Below are 10346 nucleotides of genomic sequence, written 5' to 3'. Positions count from 1 at the left end.
ATATGTGCCCAGGAGCGGGATTGCTGGATCATATGGTATCTCTATTTTTAGTTTTTGAGGAACCTCCATACTGTTTTCCATAGTGGCTGCATCAATTTACATTCCCACCAACAGTGTAGGAGGGTTCCCTTTTCTCCATACCCCTTCCAGCATTTATTTGCACACATTTTAATGATGGCCATTCTGACCACTATGAGGTGATAACTCACTGTAGTTTTGATTTGTATTCTCTAATAATTAGCAATGTGGAGCATCTTTTCATGTGCCTATTGGCCATCTGTATGTCTTCTTTGGAGAAATGTCTATTTACACCTTCTGCCTACTTTTTGATTTTTTTTTCCTTTTTTTGAGTTGTATGAGCTGTTTGTATATTTTAGAATTAAGCCCTTGTTGGTCGCATCATTTGCAGGTATTTTCTCCCACACAGTTAGCACATGTTCTGGAATAACTGGATACCCACATGCAGAAGAATAAAGTTGGACCCTTACCTCCCCCCACCCCATATACAAAATCAACGCAAAATGGACCAAAGGCCTAGATGCAAGAACCAAAATTATAAAACTCGTAGAAGAAAACATGAGAGTAAATCTTCATGACTTTGGATTTGGTCATGATTTCTTAGATCTACTGAAAGCCCAAGCAACAAAAGACAAAATAGATGAATTGGACTTCCTCAAAATGAAAAACAGTTGTGTATGAAAGGATCAAGGAATAAGATAATCCACCATCCCAAATGGCACAAGATGTTTGCAAACCATGTATCTGATAAAGGCCTGTAACCCAGCAGCCCAGTCCCCGGTATCCAGTGGAGCATGTGTGCGGCCCCTCCCGTCCTCGGTGGTCAGGGGGTTTCAGGCCCACAGCACCCAAGGGGTGGACACTGGTCATCCACAGCACCCTCAAGGAGTGAGAGCTGGATGGTTTTGAGGCCAGATGCACTCCTGTTACTGCCCTCAAAGGCTGAAGGCTTCAGCATGCCTCCAGAAGGACACAGAGTATTTGCAAGTCTTTGAGAACCAAGAGAACAGTCTTCACTTTTCTGGAAAGGGTATCTTATTATTTCACAGCACGACCATTTTTCAATCTGGCTCTCAGGGGTGCGCTCCCACCTTCTTGGTTTCTCTGAGAGTGGCCATGGAGGTTTGGCTGTCCCCAGTCCCCACACCAGGTGACAAGGTCAATGGGGTCAGCTCCCGGGGGTCCTTAGCTTCGTTGGAGACTAACCCAGACTCTCAGCCTGCGATTGAACATGGATGCCCCTGCTTCTCCCCATCACCGATTCTCCCCTCCGCCTCTAGCTCTCTTCCTCTTGCTTTTCAGTCTCAGATTTACCTGATGGTCGCCACTCACAGTTCTCGCAGAGCCCAGAGATTTCTTCTCGAAGGAAAGGTTCTGGAAAATCAGAGGGATAAATAAAGGATGCAGCTGATTCCCACCTTGTGCTGACGCCCAAGAGGGTGAGGAGAGTGAGTGTTTTCTCATTAGAATTTTAAATCCTCCAAGTAATAGATCATTGGGGGGGCGCATCCAGTGTCTTACTGCTCTTTGTAATAATGTCATTCCTGAATTTTAATGTGGTAAATAATTTAAATTATAAATATGTTGAGGGGGATAGCCATTTAAAAAATATTAGAGGTATCTCCAAGGGATTTACAGCAAACAAGGGCACAGAACCCTGTGTCAAGACACTGGCTGAGAGATTCCTACCCTGAGCCGCAGTCCCCTGGAGGGCGGAGCGGCCATGACTCTCCTCCCACAGGTGAGCCAACACAGGCACGTCCCACGTGGGACCGCTGCCTCGCAGACTCTTAGAGTGGCCAACGGCAGGCAGCTGGCTAGAGACGCGGACAAGAGAAAACTGCGCATCAGCCTGGGACAAGCCCGGGGTGAGGCCTTAGGAAGGGCCAGTGTCAGAGCCTCAGAGGTAACTTGAAGAGAGTTCAGGATGTTAAGGACATCGTCAGAGATGTACTTAGGGATATATTCAGGGCCTTAGTTATGGACAGGACCAGGGCATTATTTAGTGACAGCTTAGACTATAAGGGACAGCGTCAGGGCCTAAGTTAGGGACAGTGTCAGTGCTTCAGTTAGAGAAAACGTGAGAGCCTTAGTTAGACACAGTTCAGGCTGTTACTTAGGGATATCTTCAGGGCCTTAGAGCCAGCATCTTGGCCATAATTAGAACCAGTGTCAGGGCGTTAGTTAGGGCCAAAACGAGGGTGTTAGTTAGGGAAAGAAAGAGTCAGGTCATTAGTTACAGACAGTGTCAGGGTTTTAGGTAGGGACAGCAGCAAGTCCTTAGTTAAGAAGAGTGTCGGGGCCTCACTTAGGGGCAGCGTCAGGATGTTAGGGAGAGTCAGGACATTCAAATGTCAGATTCTGAGGTAGAGACAGCATCAGGGCCTTAGTTAGGACCAGCATCAGAGACTTACCTAGGGACATATTCAGGGCCTTAGTTATGGACAGGATCAGGGTGATACTGAGGAGCACCTAAGGGTATTAGGGACATCTTCAGGGCCTCAATTAGGGATAGCATCAGGGTGTTAGTTAGGGAAAGAGTCAGGCCATTATTACAGATAGTGTCAGTGCCTTAGGTAGAGAGAGCATCAGGGCTTTAGTTAAGGACAGCGTCAGAGACATACTTAGGGACATATTCAGGGCCTTCGTTATGGACAGGCTCAGGGCATTATTGAGAGGTACATGAGGCTATTAGGGACAGCATAAGGGTGTTAGGGAAAGAGTCGGCCGTTATTATAGACAGTGCCAGTACCTCAGGTAGAGACATCATCACAGCTTTAGTTAGGAAGAGGGTCAGGGCCTTGGTTAGGGACAGGGTCAGGCCCACAGTGAGGGACATCTAAGGCTATTAGGGACATCGTCAAGGCCTTAGATTGAGCCAGCATCAGGGCTGTAGTGTCGATCAGTGTCAGGACATTAATGAGGGACAAAACTAGGGTGTTAGTTAGGGAAAGAGGCAGGTCATTGGTTACAGACCGTTCTAGGGCCTCAGGTAGAATTGGCATCAAGACCTTAGTTAGGTTCAGCATCAGGACGTTAGTTAGGGCCAGCAACAGGGCCTTAGTTAGGGACAGTGCTATCAGGCCCTCAGAGATAACTTGAGGGACTTAGTAAGAGAGAGTTTAGACCGTTAGTTAGGGACACTTCAGAGACTTTTTCAGGGATATATTCAGGGTCTTAGCGATAGAATCAGGGTATTATTTTGTGACCGCTTAGGCACTAAGGGACAGCATCAAAGGCTAAGTTAGGGAGGGTGTCAGCGTCTTGGAGATAGTGTTAGGGACTTTGTAAGTTATAGCTTAGACCATTAGATAGGGACAGCGTCAGGGGCTTATTAAGGGCAGTGTCAGAGACTTAATGAGGGGCATCTTCAGGGCCTTAGTCATGGACAGGATCAGGTCCATACTTGGGACCAGTGTCAGGCCATTATTTAGAGGCAGTGTCAGGGCCTTCTTTAGAGACAGCATCAAGGCCCTTAGTTAGGAAGAGGGTCAGCGCCTTAGGACAGTGTCAGAGACTTACTTAAGCACATATTCAGGGCCTTAGTAATGGACAGGATCAGGACCACAGTGAGGGACATCTAAGTCTAGTAGGGACATCGTCAGGGCCTTAGATAGGGTCAGCATCAGGGCTGTAGTTAGGACCAGTGTCAGGCCGTTATTTAGGGACAAAATTAGGATGTTAGTTAAGGAAAAAGTCAGGAAATTAGTTACAGACAGTGTCAGCTTCTCAGGTAGAGACTTCAGGGTCTTAGAGCATCAGCATCTCAGGTAGGAACTGCATCAGGCCATTACGTAAAGACAGTGTCAAGGCATTAATTAAGGAGGGTGTCAGGGCCTCAGAGAAAACCTTGAGGACCTTAGTAAGAGACACTTCAGGCTGTTCATTAGGGACATAAGCAGGGTGTTATTTATCGGCAGGGTCAGGTTATTAGTGAAAGACAGCTCAGGCAATTAGGCACACCATCAGGGCCTTGGTTAGGGGCAGCGTCAGGGAGTAGTTGGGGAAAAAGTGAGGCCGTTAGGTAAAGACAGACTCAGGGCCTTAGTTAGAGACAATGTCAAGTTCTTCATTAGGGACACTGTTATGGCCTCAGTTAAAGATAACTTGAGGGTCTTAGTTAGAGATAGTGTCAGAGACTTAGTTATGGACATCTTTAGGGCCTCAGGTAATTTGAGGGCCTTAGTAAGAGACATTTGGGGTCATTAGTGACATCGTCAGGACCTTAGTGCCTTCTTCAGTACATCATTTATGGGCCACATCAGGGCATTAATGAGAGACAGCTCATGTTATTAGGGACCATGTCAGGGCCTTTGTTAGGGAAAGAGTGAGGCCATTAGTTAAAGACAGACTCCGGGCCTTAGTTAGAGACAGCCTCAGTCCTTAATTAGGGAGAGTGTCAGGGCCTCAATTCTTTAACTGATAGTGTCAGTTTCAGGACCTTGGGCCTTTGTTAAGGACAGCTTCCAGGCCTCAGGGACAGGGTCATGGCCTCAGGACTAATTTCAGGGCCTTAGTTAGGGACAGCATCAGGGATTTATTTAGCATAAGAGGCTCGACATTAGTTAAAGACAAGGTTAGGTTAAGGTCTAGGGATAGCGTCAGGAAATGACCTAGGGATAGTGTCAAGACCATAGCTACTTAGAGCATCAGTGCTTAATTTAGGACCAGTGTCAGGGCTTCAGGTAGGGACAGCATCAGAGCCTGACTTGGGGAGAGCGACAGGGCCTGAGTGAGGCCTAGAGTCAGGGCCTTAGCTAGGGATGGTGTCAGAGAATGACTTAGGAGCACCATAAGGGCCTCAGTAGGAACAGCCTAAGGGGTTTGTTAAAGACATTATCAGGGCCTCTGTTAGAGACAGCGTCAGGGCCTCACTTAGGGACAGCGTCAAGGCTTACTTAGAGACAGTTTCAGAACCTTAGTAAGAGATGGGTCAGGATATAAGCTCAGGATACTGCCAGAACTTTAGATATTGATGGCAGCAGGGCCTTAGTTAGACACAGTGTCAGGGCCTGTGTTAGGACTAGCATCTGGTTCTCTGTTAGGTACAGTGTCAGGGCCTGAGTTAGGAACAGTGTCAGTGTGGGATTTAGGACGAGCATCTAGGCCTTAGTTAGGGACAGTGTCACGGCCTTGGGGCTAAATTCAGGGCCTGAGGTATTCACAGCATAAAGGCTTCAGTTAGTATAAGCGGCAGGACATTTGCTAGGGACAGGGTTAGGGTTAGGGATCGTGTCAGGAAATGACCTAGTGATAGTGTCAAGACCTTAGTCACTGAGAGTATCAGGGCCTTATTTAGGACCAGTGTCAGGGCTTCAGGTAGGGACAGCATCAGAGCCTGACTTAGGGAGAGTGACAGGGTCTGAGTGAGACGTAGCATCAGGCCCTTAGCTGGGGACACTGGGCATGACTTAGGAGGAGCATCAGGGCCTTTGTTGCATCAGTATTAGGGTCTTAGTTAAAGACATGGTCAGGGCCTGAGTTAGTCACAGCATCAAGGCCTCAGTTAGGCATAGCTTCAGGGCCTGAGTTAGGCACAGCCTCACATCTTCACGTAGGGACAGCGACAGGGCTTTCTTAGGGACAGTGTCAGGACCTTGGTTAGAAATGGTTCAGGATATTAGCTCAGCATAGTGTCCGGATTTTAGTTATTGCCGTCAGCAAGGCCTATATTAGGGACAGATTTCGGGCTGTAGTTAGAGAGTGTCAGGGTTCTAGTTAGAGCTAGTCAGGGCCTTAGTTGGGGAGAGCATTAGGGCTTCAGGGAATATAAGAGGCAGAACATTAGCTCGGGATGGAGTCAGCCTCCAGACGAGGGGTAGTGTCAGGAAATGAGCTATGGATAGCATGAAGACATTTGTTATTGAGAGCATCACGGCCTTACTTAGGACCAGAGTCAGGGCCTTAATCAGGACCAGTGTCAGGGCTGATGTAGGGATAGCGTCAGAGCCTAACTAAGGTATGGCAACAGGGCCTAAGCGAGGCCTATCTTTAGGGCCTGAGTTAGGGACAGTGTCAGGGCATGATTTAGGAGCAGGCTTCTGTAGGATCAACGTTAGGGTCTTCTTTAAAGACATTCTCATGGCCGCTGTTACGGACAGCCTCAGGGCCTCACTTAGGGACAGCGTCAGGGCTTACGTTGGGACAGTTTCAGGACCTTGGTAAGACATGGGTGAAGATATTCGCTCAGGATAATGTCAGAACTTTAGATATTGACGGCAGCAGGGCCTCAGAGACAGTGTCAGGGCATGACGTAGGACAAGCATCAGAGCCTTTGTTAGGTACTGTGTTAGGTTGTAGTGTCAGGGCCTGAGTTAGGACCTCCAGGCCTCAGTTAGGGACAGGGTCACAGCCTCGGGACTAATTTCAGGGCCTTAGTTAGGGACAGCGACAGGGATTTATTTAGTATAAGAGGCTCGACATTAGTTAAACACAAGGTTAGGTTAAGATCTAGGGATAGTGTCAGGACATGAACTAGGGATAGTGCCAAGACCTTAGTTACTTAGAGCATCAGGACCTAATTTAGGACCAGTGTCAGGGCTTGAGGTAGGGAGAGCGACAGAGCTCGAGTGAGGCCTAGCGTCAGGGCCTTAGCTAGGGACAGTATCAGGGCATGACTTAGGAGCAGCATAAGGGCCTCATTAGGATCAGACTCAGGAGCTTTGCTAAAGCCATTATCAGGGCCTGAGTTAGGCACAGCCTCAGGTCTTCACGTCGGGATAGCAACAGGGCTTTCCTAGGGACAGTGTCAGGACCTTGGTTAGAAATGCGTCAGGATATTAGCTCAGCATAGTGTCTGGATTTTAGTTATTGCTGGTAGCAGGGCCTGTATTAGTGACAGATGCTGGGCCTTAGTTAGAGACAGTGTCAGGGCTTGAGTTAGGATTAGCATCAGAACCTTTGTTAGGTACAGTGTCAGGGACTGAGTTAAGAGTAGTGTCAGTGCCTTAGTTAGGGAGAGTGTCAGGGTCTGAGTTAGGCTAGAGATTCCAGGACCTTCCCTGAGTTCCAAAGGGCAGGTTTGAACAGTTGCTAATCAGGGAAGGGAGGAGATGCAGAGACAAGAGAGAAACCATCAAGAAGCAATAGTGCAGCCTTGGGCCAGGATCCTGGTTTTCCCTCAAGGGATACAGGTAAGAGTATCTTTGGGCTCTTTACCAACCTAAAACCCCCACAAAATAGAAGATTTTAGTTTTCTTCATTCCAGAGAAGCTCATCAAGAGACCATCTGAGGCCAGATTAAAGTGAGTTAAGGCCCTGTACACACACTAATCCTTAAGATCAACTGTTTCCTTAAACCATTGCTGTAAACCTCCTCACCAGATCCTCCTGCATTGGGACACATGGTTTTTGAGGGCACGAGTTTTCTGTGTCCCCCTTTGGCTGCCAAAGCAGTAAAGCTATTCTTTTCTACTTCCTGCAAACCCCTCTCTCTGAGATTCGATTTGGTACTGGTGCACAGAGGTCGAGTTTTCGACATTACATTTAGTACCCAATGTGGGTCTGACTTGGGGATGTCCCCTGTAGGTACCTTGACTTGATCAGACACTGAGATTTTCTCCACACCAGCCTCTTTTGAGACAGTGTAGAGTTGCAGAATTCCTTTAGAGACCAGACCACCTGGGACCCTTGTCTGGAAAGGCCGAGCCCCAGTCATCCCAGCAGTTAGAACTCTGGGGCAGGAGTAGATGGTGGAAGAGGAACCACCCTAGCAGCTTCTGAGGCCGTCTTTGCCTTGAGGACGTTCCTCTCTTCCTCCTGCCTGGAGTGCCCCAAATGTCCTACTTCAAGGGACTATTTTGGGGAACCAGAAAAATAGCATTTGGGATGTTGCAGCAACTCAGCCAGCATGGGGTAACACTCTGGCATGCAGTCTGAGGTCCTTTTAGCCTGGTACATTTGGGGGAACCTTGGTTCCCATTTGGGTGACTTTTCATTCCAGGAAATCTCATTTGGGAGCTGCACCACTTGAACAGAGGTCACAGGCTAAGTTGAGACTTGGAAACTGATTTGAGCCTTGTGCTGTTTGGTTTTTTGTTTCTCTTTGGTTTCTGGTTCCTTTGGTTTGAGGCTTCAGTTGGTGTTTAGGATTTTGTTTTGTTCTTAGTCTGTGTGTGAGTGTTCTATAGTTCAAACATAAGAAGTGCTTCTTCTTCAGTTCCATCTGATAACCAATGGGCAAAATCCTGGCATACAGGTCAACCTATAGTTGTAAACCTAAGACTAAGAAAAGAATGAAATTCTATTGTAATTTTGTCTGGCCAATGTATGGATACATTCTTGAAGAATGAGGAAAGGTGGTCTTTGAATGGTAGCCTAAATGACTATACTATCCTTCAGCTAGAGTTATTTTGTCACAGGAAGAGAAAGACAAAAGAAGTTCCATATGTTCAAGCATTTATGAAGCTACGTAATAAAGAAAGTGAGCAGCTAGGTAACAGGCTGATGGTACAAAGAGAAAAGAAAGTCACTTTGTACTAGAGCTGGTGGTTTCTGAATGCAGAAAATAATAAGGGGCAACATAAGATGGATACAGAAGGTGATGAACATTTGTGAAAAGGGAACATTGAGGAAAGAGTTGTGCATGACCAGGATTTTCTAAGATGGATTTTGTTGGAAGTGGGTTAGGCCAAGCCTGGATTTGGTTTCTCCCTCCAAAGTTTTCTTGGAATGCTGCTTTTGATTGCAAAGAGCTTGTGAGTTCCTTTGCCTGTGTCTGTGATCTCTATTTTTGTTTGAAATCTCTTTGCTTTGGTTCAGTGAATAAGTGTTGTTTGGCCAATTCTAACAGTTTTTTAAAATCTCCAGCTAACTTTGAGATGCTTTAGAAGGCCCTTGAGCCATCTCAGAGAGAAATGTTTGATTAGTATGTTAAATTACATGGAATTCCTAAAAATCTAGTATGTCCTGGTAAAATTTTATCAGTCATAATTCTAGATATTTTAAAATATTGTATGTAGCAGCAATCATGGTTTCTTTTGTCATTTACATTGTGATCAAATGTTTAACCATGACTTTTAAGTCTTTATGTGATTTATAGATAGTTGCTGTTGTGCTCTAGCACTTTGCAAAAGTGCTCCATCTTCAAGAAGATCTATGTGAAGGACCTTTTGGCAAGCACAGGTCTCTGATAAGTTTCATATCATAATGCCAAACTGGGTAAGAAATGAAAAATCTTAATGTAGAATCGGATGGCTTCATAAAAAGTTAACAAAAGGATTGGTTACTGAGTCAACTGGTGAGTATGGTTATAATGTATTTGGTTTTTTGTTATTGGCTTTGATCTGTGTTTTCCAGACACAGGGAAGTCCTTGCGCTCAAGCTACTTAGGACTTGGAGCAATTGGATAAATGACACCTCTGTACTGAAGTGTGTATTTATGAAGGTTACTGTGTTGGCTTCATTTTGCCCTGATGTTTAAGAGGAAAGGAAAATTATCTAGTGAAATGATCAGAATGTACTTACTCATGATGTTTCACTGTTTGCTTTAGATCTACTGCTAAAAGCACATGTACAATGCTTGTGTGACAATTGGGTATGAATAATAAAATGTATGGCCTATATAAAGCGTTTTCTCATTAACATACCTCTGAGCATGTTCACGATAGCTGACCAGTATTCCCCCAATGTGGATTAACTAGGCAAATATAAAGGAGGCCTAGCGCTGAGGGACATGGTCTACACATGGGCCAAACAGCTGAATCATTCTGACACTGATGGATTGACATTTTGATCACCAATGCTTTCTATTGAAAGACTTGTAATGAAAAGGGAAAAAAACTCTTCACGTATTGAGGTGTGAGGAAGTCACTCTGGCTTATACCTGGTTTAACTTAAATTTTACTGACCAAAGTGGCCTGTTTTATGGTCTTTTGGATACGAATTGTACATCTGCTTTGGCATTGAGGACGGGAATGCATTTGACAGTCAAAAAGGAGTAACTAGGGTTCAGACACCCAAGATAAACCTGTGACCATTGTAGATGTGATTTAGATGCATTCCTGTATTTTTTGTTATGTTTTCTTTTTAAGGTTTTTTTTTTTGATGTGGACCATTTTGTAATTCTATTGAATTTATTACAATATTGTTTCTGTTTCATGTTTTGGTTTTTTGGCCGCGAGGCATGTGGGATCTTAGCACCCTGCCCAGGGATCCAACCGGCACCTCCTGCATTGGAAGGTGAAGTCTTAAACACTGAACCACCAGGTAAGTCCCCACATTCCTGTATTGTTGAAATTCAATTTCTGAGCTATATCACACTCAGGATGCCACTAGCCATTCTCAAAACAATGTCTGCTGGTAGCTGCAACCATATGTTTTCAAGGAAC

At 45.6% G+C, this 10346-nt stretch overlaps 1 long non-coding RNA gene across 1 annotated transcript in view; it reads left to right on the top strand.

Annotated features, from left to right (window-relative positions):
* The first annotated feature begins 10153 nt into the window (after window positions 1–10153).
* Window positions 10154–10346, top strand: part of LOC136793698 (uncharacterized) — a 70103-nt gene continuing 69910 nt past the window's right edge. Inside the window, exon 1 of the long non-coding RNA XR_010839314.1 lies at window positions 10154–10224. This is a non-coding gene — a long non-coding RNA (uncharacterized lncRNA). The remainder of the gene's footprint in view (window positions 10225–10346) is intronic.

Source organism: Kogia breviceps, chromosome 2 (assembly GCF_026419965.1).
Source record: "Kogia breviceps isolate mKogBre1 chromosome 2, mKogBre1 haplotype 1, whole genome shotgun sequence".
NCBI classification, from domain to species: Eukaryota; Metazoa; Chordata; class Mammalia; order Artiodactyla; family Physeteridae; genus Kogia; species Kogia breviceps.
Note: the sequence above shows the minus strand (reverse complement) of the source record. Positions and strands in the feature narration are given on the sequence as shown.